Genomic DNA, 16,671 nt, shown 5'->3' on the forward strand with positions numbered 1-16,671 from the left:
ACCTGTAGGGAACACAACATATGGTCTATACTTGGCATGTAGGTTATGGGTGGCACAAACTGTGATATAAGGGAGGTGAATGGGCAGTGTATAAGCTTATTAAATGCTGTAGTATTTACAATATTTTAAAAAAGTGTAGTGTTTTTGCGAACTGTAGTGCTTTTGGGGACAAAACTGTAGTATTTACCACAATGTTTTTTTTGCAGATAGGAAGCTTTTAATGCAAACAGTAATGGCATAAACGTCACTAATAAAAAAAAACTGTAGCAGTGTGTTTAACCTTTGACCTGGAGTCTCAGAGGGCAGGAGATAACACTGACACACATGTCAGTAATAACTAATTACGCAGCCATTTGTAACATCAAAGATCGATGGCAGGGTTCGTCTGCCATCTTGCTATGAGTGTCAAAGCTTTGCTAATGCTACTTTCTCTGTGTTCCAGGTCATGCAAAGGACAAGGAGAGAGAGAAAGAAAGAGAGAGAGAATTGTACAAGTAAATCATCAGTTTATAATTGAGCCTGATAGCCACCAAACTGGCCATGTATGTCTTCTTTCTCCTTTGTTTCCTGGTTGCCCATTAAGACTATAGACTGGTTGATCCAAATGCCATTTTTTACTTTACTAGTTTACATTTTTTTTTACTTGTCTGCAGAGAGAGAGAGAGAGAGAGAGAGAGAGAGAGAGAGAGAGAGCGAGAGAGAGAGAGAGAGAAACCTAAGAAAGAAATTGTGAAACCTATCCAACCAAAAACACAGAGACCAAGAAGATCTGAGCCTTCACTGTGGTGAAACACTAAAACACTACAGAAATACAGTAAGGAAAAAGAAGGAACAGCACGTCAGAAACCATCTCAATGTAATTGAAGAATCCATAGAACCTAACCGCTTCTGGGAAAATTTGAACATTACATTGAATGAACTACAGGACAAAATACAAACCCTCTAACCCAAAAAGGCCTGTGGTGTTGATGGTATCCTAAATGAAATTATAAAATATACAGACCACAAATTCCAAATGGATATATACTGCTCAAAAAAATAAAGGGAACACTAAAATAACACATCCTAGATCTCAATGAATGAAATAATCTTATTAAATACTTTTTCCTTTACATAGTTGAATGTGCTGACAACAAAATCACACAAAAATAATCAATGGAAATCCAATTTATCAACCCATGGAGGTCTGGATTTGGAGTCACACTCAAAATTAAAGTGGAAAACCACACTACAGGCTGATCCAACTTTGATGTAATGTCCTTAAAACAAGTCAAAATGAGGCTCAGTAGTGTGTGTGGCCTCCACGTGCCTGTATGACCTCCCTACAACGCCTGCGCATGCTCCTGATGAAGTGGCGGATGGTCTCCTGAGGGATCTCCTCCCAGACCTGGACTAAAGCATCCGCCAACTCCTGGACAGTCTGTGGTGCAATGTGGCGTTGGTGGATGGAGCGAGACATGATGTCCCAGATGTGCTCAATTGGATTCAGGTCTGGGGAACGGGCGGACCAGTCCATAGCATCAATGCCTTCCTCTTGCAGGAACTGCTGACACACTCCAGCCACATGAGGTCTAACATTGTCTTGCATTAGGAGGAACCCAGGGCCAACCGCACCAGCATATGGTCTCACAAGGGGTCTGAGGATCTCGTCTCAGTACCTAATGGCAGTCAGGCTACCTCTGGCGAGCACATGGAGGGCTGTGCGGCCCCCCAAAGAAATGCCACCCCACACCATGACTGACCCACCGCCAAACCGGTCATGCTAGAGGATGTTGCAGGCAGCAGAACGTTCTCCACGGCGTCTCCAGACTCTGTCACATGTGCTCAGTGTGAACCTGCTTCATCTGTGAAGAGCACAGGGCGCCAGTGGCGAATTTGCCAATCTTGGTGTTCTCTGGCAAATGGCAAACGTCCTGCATGGTGTTGGGCTGTAAGCACAACCCCTACCTGTGGACGTCGGGCCCTCATACCACCCTCATGGAGTCTGTTTCTGACCATTTGAGCAGACGCATGCACATTTGTGGCCTGCTGGAGGTCATTTTGCAGGGCTCTGGCAGTGCTCCTCCTGCTCCTCCTTGCACAAAGGCGGAGGTAGCGGTCCTGCTGCTGGGTTGTTGCCCTCCTACGGCCTCCTCCACGTCTCCTGATGTACTGGCCTGTCTCCTGGTAGCGCCTCCATGCTCTGGACACTACGCTGACAGACTACCTTCTTGCCACAGCTCGCATTGATGTGCCATCCTGGATGAGCTGCACTACCTGAGCCACTTGTGTGGGTTGTAGACTCCGTCTCATGCTACCACTAGAGTGAAAGCACCGCCAGCATTCAAAAGTGACCAAAACATCAGCCAGGAAGCATAAGAACTGAGAAGTGGTCTGTGGAACCACTCCTTTATTGGGGGTGTCTTGCTAATTGCCTATAATTTCCACCTGTTGTCTATTCCATTTGCACAACAGCATGTGAAATTTATTGTCAATCAGTGTTGCTTCCTAAGTGGACAGTTTGATTTCACAGAAGTGTGATTGACTTGGAGTTACATTGTGTCATTTAAGTGTTCCCTTTATTTTTTTGAGCAGTGTACTTAAACTCTTTAAGCTGCTCTTCCTCCCGGGGAAGGCCTGCCCAATCCAAGACCTCTCCATCACAGTTGACAACTCCTTGGTGTCTCCCTCCCAGAGTGCAAAGAACCTTGGCATGACCCTGGACAACACCCTGTCGTTCTCTACCAACATCAAAGCAGTGACTTACTCCTGCAGGTTCATGCTCTAAAACATCTGCAGAGTACGACCCTACCTCACACAGGATGTCTAGACTACTGCAACTTGCAACTTAACCAGAAAGATGCAGCCTCCCTGGTGTTCAACCTTCTCTAATTCACCCATGTCACCCCGCTCCTCCTCACACTCCACTAGCTTCCAACCACTACAACAACATGGTGCCTGAATACGGAGCAGCAAGAGGAACTACCCCTCCCTACCTTCAAGCTCAAACCCTATACCCAAACAAGAGCTTTGCCACCTCTGGTCTCTTGGCCCAGTCCAAGCTCCCGCTCAGCCCAGTCCAAGCTCTTCTCTGTCCTGGCATGCGCTGACCAACTTGCAAGTGTCTTCACTGACATTTTCGACCTGTCCCTGACCGAGTCTTTAATAGCAAAATCTGGACCCCTACAAATCAGCCGTGCTAGACAATCTGAACCCTCTCTTTCTAAAATGATCTGCCAAAATTCAAAGGGGGAGTTTTCTTGGTGACTATGGTCCCAGCTGCCTTGAGATCATTGACAAGATCCTCCCGTGTAGTTCTGGGCTGATTCCTCACCATTCTCATGATCATTGCAACCCCACGAGGTGATATCTTGCATGGAGCTCCAGGCTGAGGGAGATTGACAGTTCTTTTGTGTTTCTTCCATTTGCGAATAATCGCGCCAAATGTTGTCACCTTCTCACCAAGCTGCTTGGCGATGGTCTTGTAGCCCATTCCAGCCTTGTGTAGGTCTACAATCTTGTCCCTGACATCCTTGGAGAGCTCTTTGGTCTCGGCCATGGTGGAGAGTTTGGAATCTGATTGATTGATTGCTTCTGTGGACATGTGTCTTTTTTACAGGTAACAAGCTGCGGTTAGGAGCACTCCTTTTAAGAGTGTGCTTCTAATCTCAGCTCGTTACCTGTATAAAAGACACCTGGGAGGGGGAAATCTTTCTGATTGAGAGGGGGTCAAATACTTATTTCCCTCATTAAAAGAGAAGAGCATGGTGGCTCAGTTGGTAGAGCATGGTGTGTGCAACGCCAGGGTTGTGGGTTCGATTCCCACGGGGGGCCAGTACAAAAAGAAAAATGCATGGAATGAAATGTATGCATTCACTACTGTAAGTCACTCTGGATAAGAGTGTCTGTTAAATGCAAATCATTTTTTGACATGCGTTTTTCTGAATATTTTTGTGGTTATTCTGTCTCTCACTGTTCAAATAAACCTACCATTAAAATTATAGACTGATCCTTTCTTTATCAGTGGGCAAACATACAAAATCAGCAGGGGATCAAATACTTTTTTCCCCCACTGTATATATGTCGAACTGCTTTGCTTTATCTTGGCCATGTCGCAGTTGTAAATGAGAACTTGTTCTCAACTAGCCTACCTGGCTAAATAAAGGTGAAATAATTTTTTTTATAAAAAAAACAACATGTTTCAAGCTGACCAGCATGGTCCCTGTGCCCAAGAACATCAAGGTAACCTCCCTAAATGACTACCGACCCGTAGCACTCACATCTGTAGTCATGAAGTGCTTTGAAAGGCTGGTCATGGCTCTCATCAACACCATTATCCCATTATCCCAGAAACCCTAGACCCACTCCAATTTGCATAACGCCCCAACAGATCCACAGATGATGCAATCTATATTGCTCTCATTACATCACATTTACATTTAAGTCATTTAGCAGACGCTCTTATCCAGAGCGACTTACAAATTGGTGGATTCACCTTATGATATCCAGTGGAACAACCACTTTACAATAGTGCATCTAAATCTTTTAGGGGGGGGGGGGGTAGAAGGATTACTTTATCCTATCCTAGGTATTCCTTAAAGAGGTGGGGTTTCAGGTGTCTCCGGAAGGTGGTGATTGACTCCGCTGTCCTGGCGTCGTGAGGGAGCTTGTTCCACCATTGGGGTGCCAGAGCAGCGAACAGTTTTGACTGGGCTGAGCGGGAACTGTGCTTCCTCAGAGGTAGGGAGGCGAGCAGGCCAGAGGTGGATGAACGCAGTGCCCTTGTTTGGGTGTAGGGCCTGATCAGAGCCTGAAGGTACGGAGGTGCCGTTCCCCTCACAGCTCCGTAGGCAAGCACCATGGTCTTGTAGCGGATGCGAGCTTCAACAGGAAGCCAGTGGAGAGAGCGGCGGAGCGGGGTGACGTGAGAGAACTTGGGAAGGTTGAACACCAGACGGGCTGCGGCGTTCTGGATGAGTTGTAGGGGTTTAATGGCACAGGCAGGGAGCCCAGCCAACAGCGAGTTGCAGTAATCCAGACGGGAGATGACAAGTGCCTCTCCACACTGCCCTTTCCCACCTGGACAAAAGGAACACCTACGTGAGAATGCTACTGACTACAGCTCAGCGTTCAACACCATAGTGCCCTCAAAACTCATCACTAAGCTAAGGACCCTTGGTACTAAACACCTCCCTCTGTAACTGGATTCTGGACTTCCTGACGGCCCACCCCAGGTGGTAAGGGTAGGTAACAACACATCTGCCACGTTTATCCTCAACACGGGGGCCCCCTCAGGGGTGCGTGCTCAGTCCCCTCCTGTACTCCCTGTTCATCCATGACTGCATGGCCAAGCATGACTCCAACATCATCATTAAGTTTCCCGACGACACAACAGTGGTAGGCCTGATCACCGACAACGATGAGACAGCCTATAGGGAGGAGGTCAGAGACCTGGTAGTGTGGTGCCAGGATAACAAACTCTCCCTCAACGTAATCAAGACAGAGGAGATGATCGTGGACTACAGGAAAAGGAGGGCCAAACACCCCCCCATTCTTATCTACGGGGCTGTAGTGGAGCAGGTTGAGAGCTTCAAGTTCCTTGGTGTCCACATCACCAACAAACTCTCCTGATCCAAACACACAAAGACAGTTGTGAAGAGGGCACGACAACACCTATTCCCCCTCAGGACACTGAAAAGACTTGGCATGGGTCCTCAGATCCTCAAAAAGTTATACTGCTGTACCATCGAGAGCATCCTGACTGGTTGCATCACTTCCTGGTATGGCAACTGCTCGGCCTCCGACCGCAAGGCACTACAGAGGGTAGTGTGTACGGCCCAGTACATCACTGGGGCTATTTGCTTTGACCCCCCCCGTACCTGTACCCCCTGTATATACAGAGGAAGTCGGAAGTTTACATACACATAGGTTGGAGTATTTAAAACAAATTTTTCAATCACTCCACAAATTTCTTGTTAAAAACTATAGGACATCTACTTTGTGCATGACAGAAGTAATTTTTCCAACAATTGTTTACAGACAGATTATTTCACTTATAATTCACTGTATCACAATTCCAGTGGGTCAGAAGTTTACATACACGAAGTTGACTGTGCCTTTAAACAGCTTGGAAAATTCCAGAAAATTATCGCATGGCTTTAGAAGCTTCTGATAGGCTAATTGACATCATTTGAGTCAATTGGAGGTGAACCTATGGATGTATTTCAAGGCCTACCTTCAAACTCAGTGCCTCTTTGCTTGACATCATGGGAAAATCAAAAGAAATCAGCCAAGACCTCAGAAAAAAATGGTACACCTCCACAAGTCTGGTTTATCCTTGGGAGCAATTTCCAAATGCCCGAAGGTACCACGTTCATCTGTACAAACAATAGTGCGCAAGTATAAACACCATGGGACCCCGCAGCCGTCATACCGCTCAGGAAGGAGATGCGTTCTGTCTCCTAGAGATAAACGTACTTTGGTGCGAAAAACGCAAATCAATCCCAGAATAACAGCAAAGGACCTTGTGAAGATGCTGGAGGAAACAGGTACAAAAGGGTCTATAACCACAGTAAAACGAGTCCTATATCGACCGCTCAGCAAGGAAGAAGCCACTGCTCCAAAACCGCCATAAAAAAGCCTGACTACGGTTTGCAACTTCACATGGGGACAAAGATCGTACTTTTTGGAAAAATGTCCTCTGGTCTGATGAAAAAAAATAGAACTGTTTGGCCATAATGACCATTGTTATGTTTGGAGGAAAAAGGGGGAGGCTTGCAAGCCGAAGAACACCATCCCAACTGTGAAGCACAGGGGTGGCAGCATCATGTTGTGGGGGTGCTTTGCTGCAGGAGGGACTGGTGAACTTCACAAAATAGATGGCATCATGAGGAAGGGAAAATTCTGTGGATATATTAAAGCAACATCTCAAGACATCAGTCAGGAAGTTAAAGCTTGGTCGCAAATGCGTCTTCCAAATGGACAATGACCCCAAGCATACTTCCAAAGTTGTGGCAAAATGGCTTAAGGACAATAAAGTCAAGGTGTTGGAGTGGCTATCACAAAGCCTTGACCTCAATCCTACAGAAAATTTGTGAGCAAAACTAAAAACGCGTGTGCGTGCAAGGAGGCCTACAAACCTGACTCCGTTACACCAGCTCTGTCAGGAGGAATGGGCCAAAATTCACCCAACTTATTGTGGGAAGCTTGTGGAAGACTACCCGAAACGTTTGACCCAAGTTAAACAATTTAAAGGCAATGCTACTTAATACTAATTGAGTGTATGTAAACTTCTGTCCCGCTAGGAATGTGATGAAAGAAATAAAAAATGAAATAAATCATTCTCTCTACTATTATTCTGACATTTCACATTCTTAAAATAAAGTGGTGATCCTAACTGACCTAAGACAGGGAATTTTTACAAGGATTAAATGTCAGTAATTGTGAAAAACTGAGTTTGAATGTATTTGGCTAAGGTGTATGTAAACTTCCGACTTCAACTGTTGCTTCGTTACTGTTATTTTATTGTTGCTCTTCAATTATATGTTATTTTTCAATTTTCTTATTTCTGAATAATTTGTATTTTTTATCTATTTAATGTTTACTTCAGTTTATTTACTAAATACTTTTTTAACACTTATTTTTTTCTTAGGGGCTTGTAAGTAAGCATTTCACCTTAAGGTCTACACCTGTTGTGTTCGGCGCATGTGACAAACTGATATTTTTTTATTTGTGAGAGGCCGCTATGTGCCCACTGCCCACAAAATGAGGTGGAAACTGAGCTGCACTTCCTAACCTCCTGCCAAATGTATGACCACATTAGAGACACATCTTTCCCTCAGATTACACAGACCCATAAAGAATTAGAAAAAAAACCCAATTTTGATAAACTCCCATATCTACTGGGTGAAATATCACAGTGTGCCATCACAGCAGTAATACTTGGGACCTGTTGCCAAAAAGGGCAACCAGTGAAGAACAAACACCATTGAAAATACAACCCATATTTATGTTTCTTGATTTTCCCGTTACAACACTGTATATAGACATAATATGACATTTGAAATGTCTTTAGTCTTTTGGAAATTCTGTGAGTGTAATGTTCACTGTTTATTTTTATTGTTTATTTCATTTTTGTTTATTATCTACTTCACTTGCTTTGGCAATGTTAACATATGTTTCCCATGCCAATAAAGCCATTAAATGTAATTTAATTAGAGAGAGAGAGAGAGAGAGAGAGAGAGAGAGAGAGAGAGAGAGAGAGAGAGAGAGAGAGAGAGAGAGAGAGAGAGAGAGAGAGAGAGAGAGAGAGAGAGAGAGAGTGAGAGAGAGAGAGGATGGCTCCAAGTATACAGACTACCATATTCACTATAGCTTTTGTTTGTCGTGTTACCTATTTAAGTGTGTGCATGCATGCGTGAGGTGTGTGTGTGTGTGTGTGTGTGTGTGTTTCGTTTTGTCGAACCTGTCTCTGTATAGATCCGAGGACACTCTTATCAGAGACGGAAAACCATTGAGCTTTGAAACAGAATAAAATAGGCATAAAATAGGCAAATTCCCGTAGAAACATGCCATTTGATGTTAGTGCAGTCGACGGTAGGTGGTGCTGTTTACATAAAACAAAAAGCACCACCTCGTTTAGAATGGCTGGTAGCCTATCTGCGTGGAACTACCACTCCCAGAATGCAATTGCTTGGCTTTGTTGCCGGAAAACGTCCGTTCAGGATGAACACACATGAACTTCAAAGGTACAGTGCAACTACAGCGACAAAGGTGCTGTTTTGAAGACAGTAATGCAGCCGTTCTGGTATAAGAGAGCTGCGCATTATCATTGTTATGCCTACTTTAAAATAACTCGGAATTTTGTATGTGGATATTGAATGTAATAGCCGCTAACGTTGAGGGCTAACTGAGTTAGCATTGCCATTAATAAGCTAAATACCATTGCTTTCTTTGTCTGCAGGGACGGAAAGGGAGTTGTGGAGAAGAACGAACCAGAGGAGAACAACATTTGTTCACTCACACTGGGTCAGGTGGTCAATGTTGTACGGTTCCACTGTAGCCTCCCGTTTTCTGCACGTGGAGTTGGAGCTGAACGTTCACCTTCGCCAGCTGTCGTTAAGTGAGCCCGTGCGCTACAATCCACTGGAGTATGCCTGAGAACTGCACGGCTGCTTCGTTTAGACATTGGGGAATGTGAGGCCCTCCTGTGCACCCTCTGACATAGCACTGTGCCAAGCCGTGGCTGCCCTGGGCGTCACCATGGGGATTGGGTTTGGCAGAGCAGCGAGCACAGCAAGCCCTTTCGGCTGCGGGCATGGAGGTACGAGTGACGGGCAGCATGCACCCCTTTGCTGGGAGGCGGTGTCCAAGGCCAAGCTGGAGGAACAAGGCATCCTATCCCTACTGAGCACATAACCTCTAGCCAAGCAGCCTCCATGAACAATGCAGTTTGCTGGCCTGGGGGTAGGAGTTGCCTTAGATCAGCATCTAGGGGCAATGTTTGTTGGGATCACTATCCTCCACTGTACCTTAAGACTTGGACACACTCACATTGTGTTTACAAATTGTTCAATGACTCATCACTCTGCTGTAACATTGCTGTCAGATGGTGTTGTCCTGCCTCTCTGCTCTCCCAGGCCCTCTCACACAGCAGTTCCCGGTTGAGCAGCTTTTCCCCCAGAGCTCTCATGTTTATAGGCCATGTGGAGGCATACTGCATCACAATGACTCTCCTCCGATCCTGTTATATCCATTACTCCATTACAGAGAAGATAAATGATGTCTGTATTTACCTCACTGTGGTTTGTACTGCCTCGCAGCATGTAGACAGCTGCCCTGTCTCTGACCACTGACCTTTGTGAGGACATTCTGTAGCATATTACCTTGAAGCAATTACACCCAGATCTGGCTAAGAAATACCTCACTACATATTCCAGGTAAACGTAGTTTGTCAGTCACACCTCCTAATGAGTTTTCTATTCCCTCAGCCAGTCTCAAACAGCAGAGCTTGTTACCAATAATGACCCGCTATTATGAAGAGCCATGACTTTATGTTGCCTTCATGATGTAGCCCAGTGGGGCGGGACCCATGCCCCTCCCCAAAAAATTGAAAAAATATGCAGGGGTGTTCCCCAATGAGGAATGGGGGCCCGAGTGAAAACGTTTGGGAACCACTGATATAGCCTGAAGCTAATGACATCTTACTCTCAATTTAAACCAGGGTCCTACTTGTGGTCATTATGGTAGTTGTTCTTGTTTCCCACTTGGTCTCAGCAGTGGTTTGCAAAATGGGAGTGAATGTAGACTAGTTTCAGTTTCTTTGTGGCCTTTGTAACAGCATTGCAATACCAATGTTTCTCCTTTGTCCAATTTAGTACATGTTCAAGCCAACGATTGACCTTTGCTGATGCTGTATGTATGGGAATGCCCTGTCCTTACCTTTGTTACATCTTGGAAGGACTTCTGCAGTCTCTTCCTCTTTTGGCATCCTACCATTACTACTAAGAAAGTTCTGACTGTCAATGTCCTACTGTATACCCACACTAGTGCATAGTACGTATAAAGCCCTCTCTGTAACGTACGCCCCATTAGGTCATGTATGAATAAGAATAAGCCCTTGTTGATGACGTAAAGGGCACTCAAATGTTCTTGCACCATGTTGTTATACCACTCAGGTTAAGCTTAAAATGGAGGTTAAGCTTGTAATGGAAAAGGGGCTCAAGTGTACAGTCCTCCTTGCAGGTTCCTCTCCAATGATGCTTCCTCCCTTACACACCATTCTGAACAACTCAGACAAAATGCCACATAGCGGGTGATCAAGTGTGTGTGTGTGAACCTAAATCAGGTGGTCCCTTAATAAGAATGATATTTTTCTATATGCATGGGATTCATCTTATACTATGGGGTTGTGATGTACTTTAGTTTGTACTTGAAGTTAGTGTTTTGTTTTAAAGATATTTGTCTTGTCCTTGTTTTTTTATAGATGTACATTTCTCATTGCCTTGAGTTTTCTCTGGCATTGTTATAATGAATGTTTTTGTACATGAACTAATTTCCACTATGTTGCATTTATTTTGTAAGGCAATAAATGGACTTTATACTGCATTCTCATTATTAGATTTTTTGATCAGCCAGTTATTTGTATTATACGCTATGGCTTAGTGAGTCACTACACAGTAGTGCTGTGTAACAACATGCTAATAGAATGTTGTAACTAAATTGCACTGTCATAAGCAACTTAGTGTAAAGGACTTCCATGAATACTCTCTGTTCCCTCTTTTGACTCCAATCACAATGTCTCCCAGTCACCAGGAGTCTGTGCTGTGTTGTTGTTTGTCTTGATCCTGGATAATGAATACAACATACACACCAGCGGCAGCCCTCTCCACTGCAGGGTGCATGTGTGTGAGAGAGAGGAAAGGGGCTGCCATCTTAACTGACTTTGTCAGGAGGACGTGTCTGTCTGGGGAGGGCTTGGTGAGGTGGGACTGGGTGTCTGTAAAATGGCCATTATTTCTCTCTCACACACAAACTCTATCTCTCTCACTCTCTTACTTCAAAGCACCTGCAGTGACACATTCAAAGTCACATGTGTTGAAATGCAGGCACCCTATCTGATCTCTGGTCTCTGCCGTGACACGTGGCCATGTATGTGTGCATTCTCACATCCTCCCCCACGCTCACTCATACACACACTTTCATATAATACAATCACAAAAACGCACACAAGCGCCCTTGCATTTTTTATCTCTCTCATACACACAGTAAACACACACTGGCACAACACCACAGGGCTGAGAGGGCACAACACCACAGGGCTGAGAGAGCACAGCTGCGGCTCCCTAATGACTCCCATCCCGCTCTGTTTCGTGCCGCATTATTAATTAGCTCAATGAGCCTTGGCAGTGGGACGCGGATCTGTGGATTAAAGTCCCGCACTACAACACACACAAACACACACTCACTCCACAGTAAGCACCCCCCTGTGTGCTGTGGTATGGGCCCTGGCTGTGGGTTTGGGTGAAGTTCAGCTGCTGTGCTGTGGAGAGAAAACGGCCTGGCAAGATGGTGGCTGACAATAGAGGGGTTTGTTTTATGCCGCAGTATTCCATACATCTGTTTTGACACACAAATGTTGCTCATACAGGTAACTGCCACAGTAATGGAAACACTTGCATAAATGAGGGTTACAAAGTATATTGAAAGCAGGTGCTTCCACACAGGTGTGATTACTGAGTTAATTAAGCAGTTAACATCCCATCATGCTTTGGTTCATGTACAAAAACGCTGGTCAGGCCATTATTTAGGCTACCATGGCTATGCCCCCATAGGATGACAATGCCCCATCCACAGGGCACGAGTGGTCACTGAATGGTTTGATGAGCATGAAAATGAAAATGATGTAAGCCATGGCCATCTCAGTCACCAGATCTCAACCCAACAGAACACTTATGGGAGATTCTGGAGCGGCGCCTGAGACGCTGTTTTCCATCAACAAAACACCAAATGATGGAATTTCTCATGGAAGAATGGTGTCGCATCCCTCCGATAGAGTTCCCGGCACTTGTAGAACTTATGCCAAGGTGTATTGAAGCTGTTCTGGTTCGTGGTGGCCCAACGCCCTATTAAGATACTTTGTTGGTGTTTCCTTTATTTTGGCAGTTACCTATAGACAAGACACACATAGGTACATTCAGCATTATGGTAAATGAGGGAAGAAAATAGCTCCTCAAATATGGTCCAGTCTAATGCTTTAATCGATGCGGTTGTTTCTCAAGTGCGTCATTTGCCATTTCAAGACTGATCCCTTCAACAAAATGTGTTTGACTTGGTATTTGTAGCTTGCTTGTTGCTTTTCAAACAAGACAGTCCACTTGACTCATGATGTATTGGTGTTTGTATGTGCCCACATGACAAAATACTATAGTATACTATGGTATAAATACTGCCGTACTCACTGTAGTGTTGATGCGGACTTTACTGTAGTATTCACTGTAGTATTTACTGATATCTATAGTATAAATACTGTAGTAAAAGATAAACTGTAGTATATATTATAGTTATTAGTATTCTTGTGGATTCTAGTATACTGTAGTATTAACAGTAGTGTTTTTGCAGACTGTAGTATACAGTAGTATTTACTGTAGTGTTTTTGCAGACTGTAATAGAGAGGTGAGAAGGAGGAGCTCCAGAAGTAACTTAGCCATTCATTGTAGTCATTGCGCTCAGTAGAGTTGCAATTTTCTCCCGTTTTCTCATGTCAATTAACTCGTTTCATTCCTGGATTACTCATTATATGAATAAAGTCTGATTTAATCAACAAATACGATAGTCAGTTTAAAAAAGGTTAAGGTTACAAGACTGTGTACATCTCTGTCTGTGTTGGAAAAATCACTACATATTCCATCGAGCCAAGTTGGGAGAGGCTGCCCGTAGTCACAGTTTCAAGACCAGTCAGAAACGTCTAGCTAACCCTGTGCCAGTGATGCTGGTGGATCTCAAAACTGAACTTGGGTTCGCGTTAAGTAGCACTGAGGAAGTTCGATTAGACTGAACCAGGATAAATTGTGCTATTGGCCATCACGTCGCCGGGCAAAAGTGGTTAGGGAGGAACGCCCTGCTCAAATCGAGCATCACCGGGCCATAATGTCAACAAAACAGCTTGATGAATCATTCAGAAACATAAAACATGTATTTTCTACATATATGTTAAAATGTTCATAGCAGTTTCCCTGTGGAAAGCAGGTAAAGCGATATATGCGTTTTTATGAGTTAACGCTTTTGCATGGCGGGAAGCAGCCCCGTTTCAAAACAAATTCAATCAATGCTAACCCGGTTCACCCGGGGCGTTAATAGAATCCCCTCAATGATATTCTTTGCCACTGTCGTCTTATGACAGATATCGCGAACCAATCATGACTATTCAACAAAACGTAACGTTATGACTATATTGTTCCCTGAAGGAGGGAAACAAGGTACAACATACTTTGGGGAGTCGCACTCTCATGACTTCAGTTGAAGGATCTACAATCAAGCCTGACAAGGCCAATGAAATCCACGCCTCGCTGGAACCCCCGCCTTCCACAGGTGATAAACGTGAGGCTCGGATTCATTCCTTCAATTTAATACCGCTCTTCACCCAGCCTAGGAATGGGTGGTGCGGGGCCAAACAGGTGTTGTACCTTGTTTCCCTCCTTCAGGGAACAATAGTTATAGTCATATCGTTATGTTCCCTTTCAGTCAGTCAACTTTGGTACAACATACTATGGTGAATATAATCACACCCCAAGCTGACACCAATGGATAAAAATTAAATTGGCCATGGCAGACCACCCAAACCTGACCCCGCCAGATGCATCCGTCTGGGTATTGCAAACATGGCCCGCTGCCTAGTGACCTTCCCCTGTCTCTGCCGTAAGCACACTGTGGGTTACACTGGGAGCAGTGACATCCAAACGATACAACCTCACAAAAGTGTGTGGTGATGCCCAACTCGCCGCAGCGCAAATATCTCCTACAGGCAACCCTTTAAACAATGCCCAAGATGCTGCCAGACCTCTGGTGGAGTGGGCTTGTACACCGTTAGGTCACCCTTGCCCCTTGCTGCTGTATGCCAGGGAGATAGCCTCTACAATCCAGTGAGAGAGACACTGCTTACAGAGTGCCCTGCCATGAGCTGGATTAGCAAAACAGACAAAAAGTTGGTCACATAACTGGATATCCCAGGTCCGTTCAATGTAGGTGTGTAAAGCTCACACCAGACACAGGGCATGTAACCTCTGTTGCTCTTCAGAAGCAAAAGGAGGCAAAAAAGGGAAATAGCTCAAAAGCTAAGGACCTGTAGGGCATAGCAATCACTTTCGGGCTGCATGTGGACACAACATCCCCTTAGAGTCGCCCGGGGCGAAATTAGTACAGGAAGGGTGTACGGATAACTGGTGGAGGTCCCCAACAGGTTTAGCCGAGGCTAAAGTCCTGAACAGGGATGTTTTGTAGGAAAGGATCTTCAGATCCACCGAATTCAGAGGCTCAAAGGGGGCCGAACACAGTGCCTCCAAAACTAGCGACAACTCCCATGTGGGCGACCGGTGGTTTAGAGACCGGTCTGAGATGACATGCACCTTTTAGGAACCGCACCACCAGGTGGTGAGCCAGGGTCCTGTCAATTCCCACATGACACGCTGAGACAGCGGCTATGTACACCTTGAAAGCGCAGAATGTTTGAAAGAGCTCAAACGCTTGCCACTAATACGCATACAGCCCTCTCGTGGAGGGCACCCTTGCAGACTGAATGGTAGCCATAACACTTGGAGGTAAACCTTTAGCCATCAGATTGGCCCTCTTAGAGCCCAGGCCCATAGGAACCAAATCTCTGGCCTCGCTTGCCAAACCTTCCCGTGCACCTGGGACAACAGGTCCCTGCGCAACGGGAGTTTCCACGGGTCCCCGTAGGCGAATCATCTCCATGAACCAAGGCTGCTTGGGCCAACAGGGAGCCACAATAAAGTATTCAGACCCCTTGACTTTTTCCACATTTTGTTACGATACAGCCTTATTCTAAAAATGTATTAAATCGGTTTTTTCCCCTCATCAATCCACACACAATACCCCATAATGACAAAGTAAAACAGGTTTTTAGAAATATTTGCAAATAAATACAAAATTAAAACCGGAAAGTATTCAGACCCTTTACTCAGTACTTTGTTGAAGCACCTTTGGCAGCGATTACAGCCTCAAGTCTTCTTGGGTATGATGCTACATGCATGGCACACCTGTATTTAGGTAGTTTCTCCCATTGTTCTCTGCAGAGAAGCTCTATGAGGTTGGATGAGGAGCGTCGCTGCACAGCTATTTTCAGGTCTCTGCAGAGATGTTTGATCGGATTCAAGTCCAGGCTCTGGCTGAGCCACTCAAGGACATTCAGAGACTTGTCCCGAAGCCACAAAAGGTTGGTCACATAACTGGATATCCCGGGTCCATTCAATGTAGGTGTGTAAAGCTCACACCGGACACAAAGCATGTAACCTCGGGGGTATGGCAAGGGACAGTGACGCAGTAAAAAAGAAGTGGTCCAACATCAAGTCGGCTGCTAAGAAGAAGGGAGCTGAGAGACCATTAATGTGGACCAGCTGGAGGAGAAGGTGTCGTCCATGATAGAGATGGTGGTAGAGGGACTGCGCAACCGGTAAGTTAGGGAGCTACCTTAGCTAGCCAACGCGTCCCGACATTATAGCCGACAACATAGCTAACGACGTTAACATTAGCTAAGTTAGCCAAGTTCTTCTTTGCAAGTTGACGAGATAACGCTAGCTATTTAACACTTCTAGAATATTGTAATATATTGTTTAATTTGTTTTCTTGCTGTATTTAAATATCCGGTAGCCAACTGTGTCTGTTGTGCAAGAAAACGTTAATGTTTACAAAAGTATCCATTTGTCTCAAGACAAGGGTTTAGCTGTCCTAAAGTTAAATACATTTCCAAGAAGAAATCCTAAAGCATTATTATCAAGAATCCCATTTCTTCTTAACATTTTTCTTATGAAGAAACAGGAAAAACCTTAAGAATATTTCCAATAACTTTATTGAGGAATAGCAACTTTGCTTAAATTTCTTCTTAAGTCTATAGTTAAGGAAAAAATGGCAGTTAAGAAGAAATTTCTTCTTAAAGAAGGTTTTGTGAATCCGGCCCCA

At 44.8% G+C, this 16,671-nt stretch overlaps 1 long non-coding RNA gene across 1 annotated transcript; it reads left to right on the forward strand.

Moving 5' to 3' along the window:
• The first annotated feature begins 8,645 nt into the window (after nucleotides 1-8,645).
• Nucleotides 8,646-11,085, forward strand: LOC106565460 (uncharacterized). Its single transcript, XR_001319671.2, has 2 exons — nucleotides 8,646-8,726; nucleotides 8,942-11,085. It is a non-coding gene; the product is annotated as an uncharacterized lncRNA (long non-coding RNA).
• The last annotated feature ends 5,586 nt before the right edge of the window (nucleotides 11,086-16,671 follow it).

The sequence above is a fragment of the Salmo salar genome, chromosome ssa12 (genome assembly GCF_905237065.1).
Source record: "Salmo salar chromosome ssa12, Ssal_v3.1, whole genome shotgun sequence".
NCBI classification, from domain to species: domain Eukaryota; kingdom Metazoa; phylum Chordata; class Actinopteri; order Salmoniformes; family Salmonidae; genus Salmo; species Salmo salar.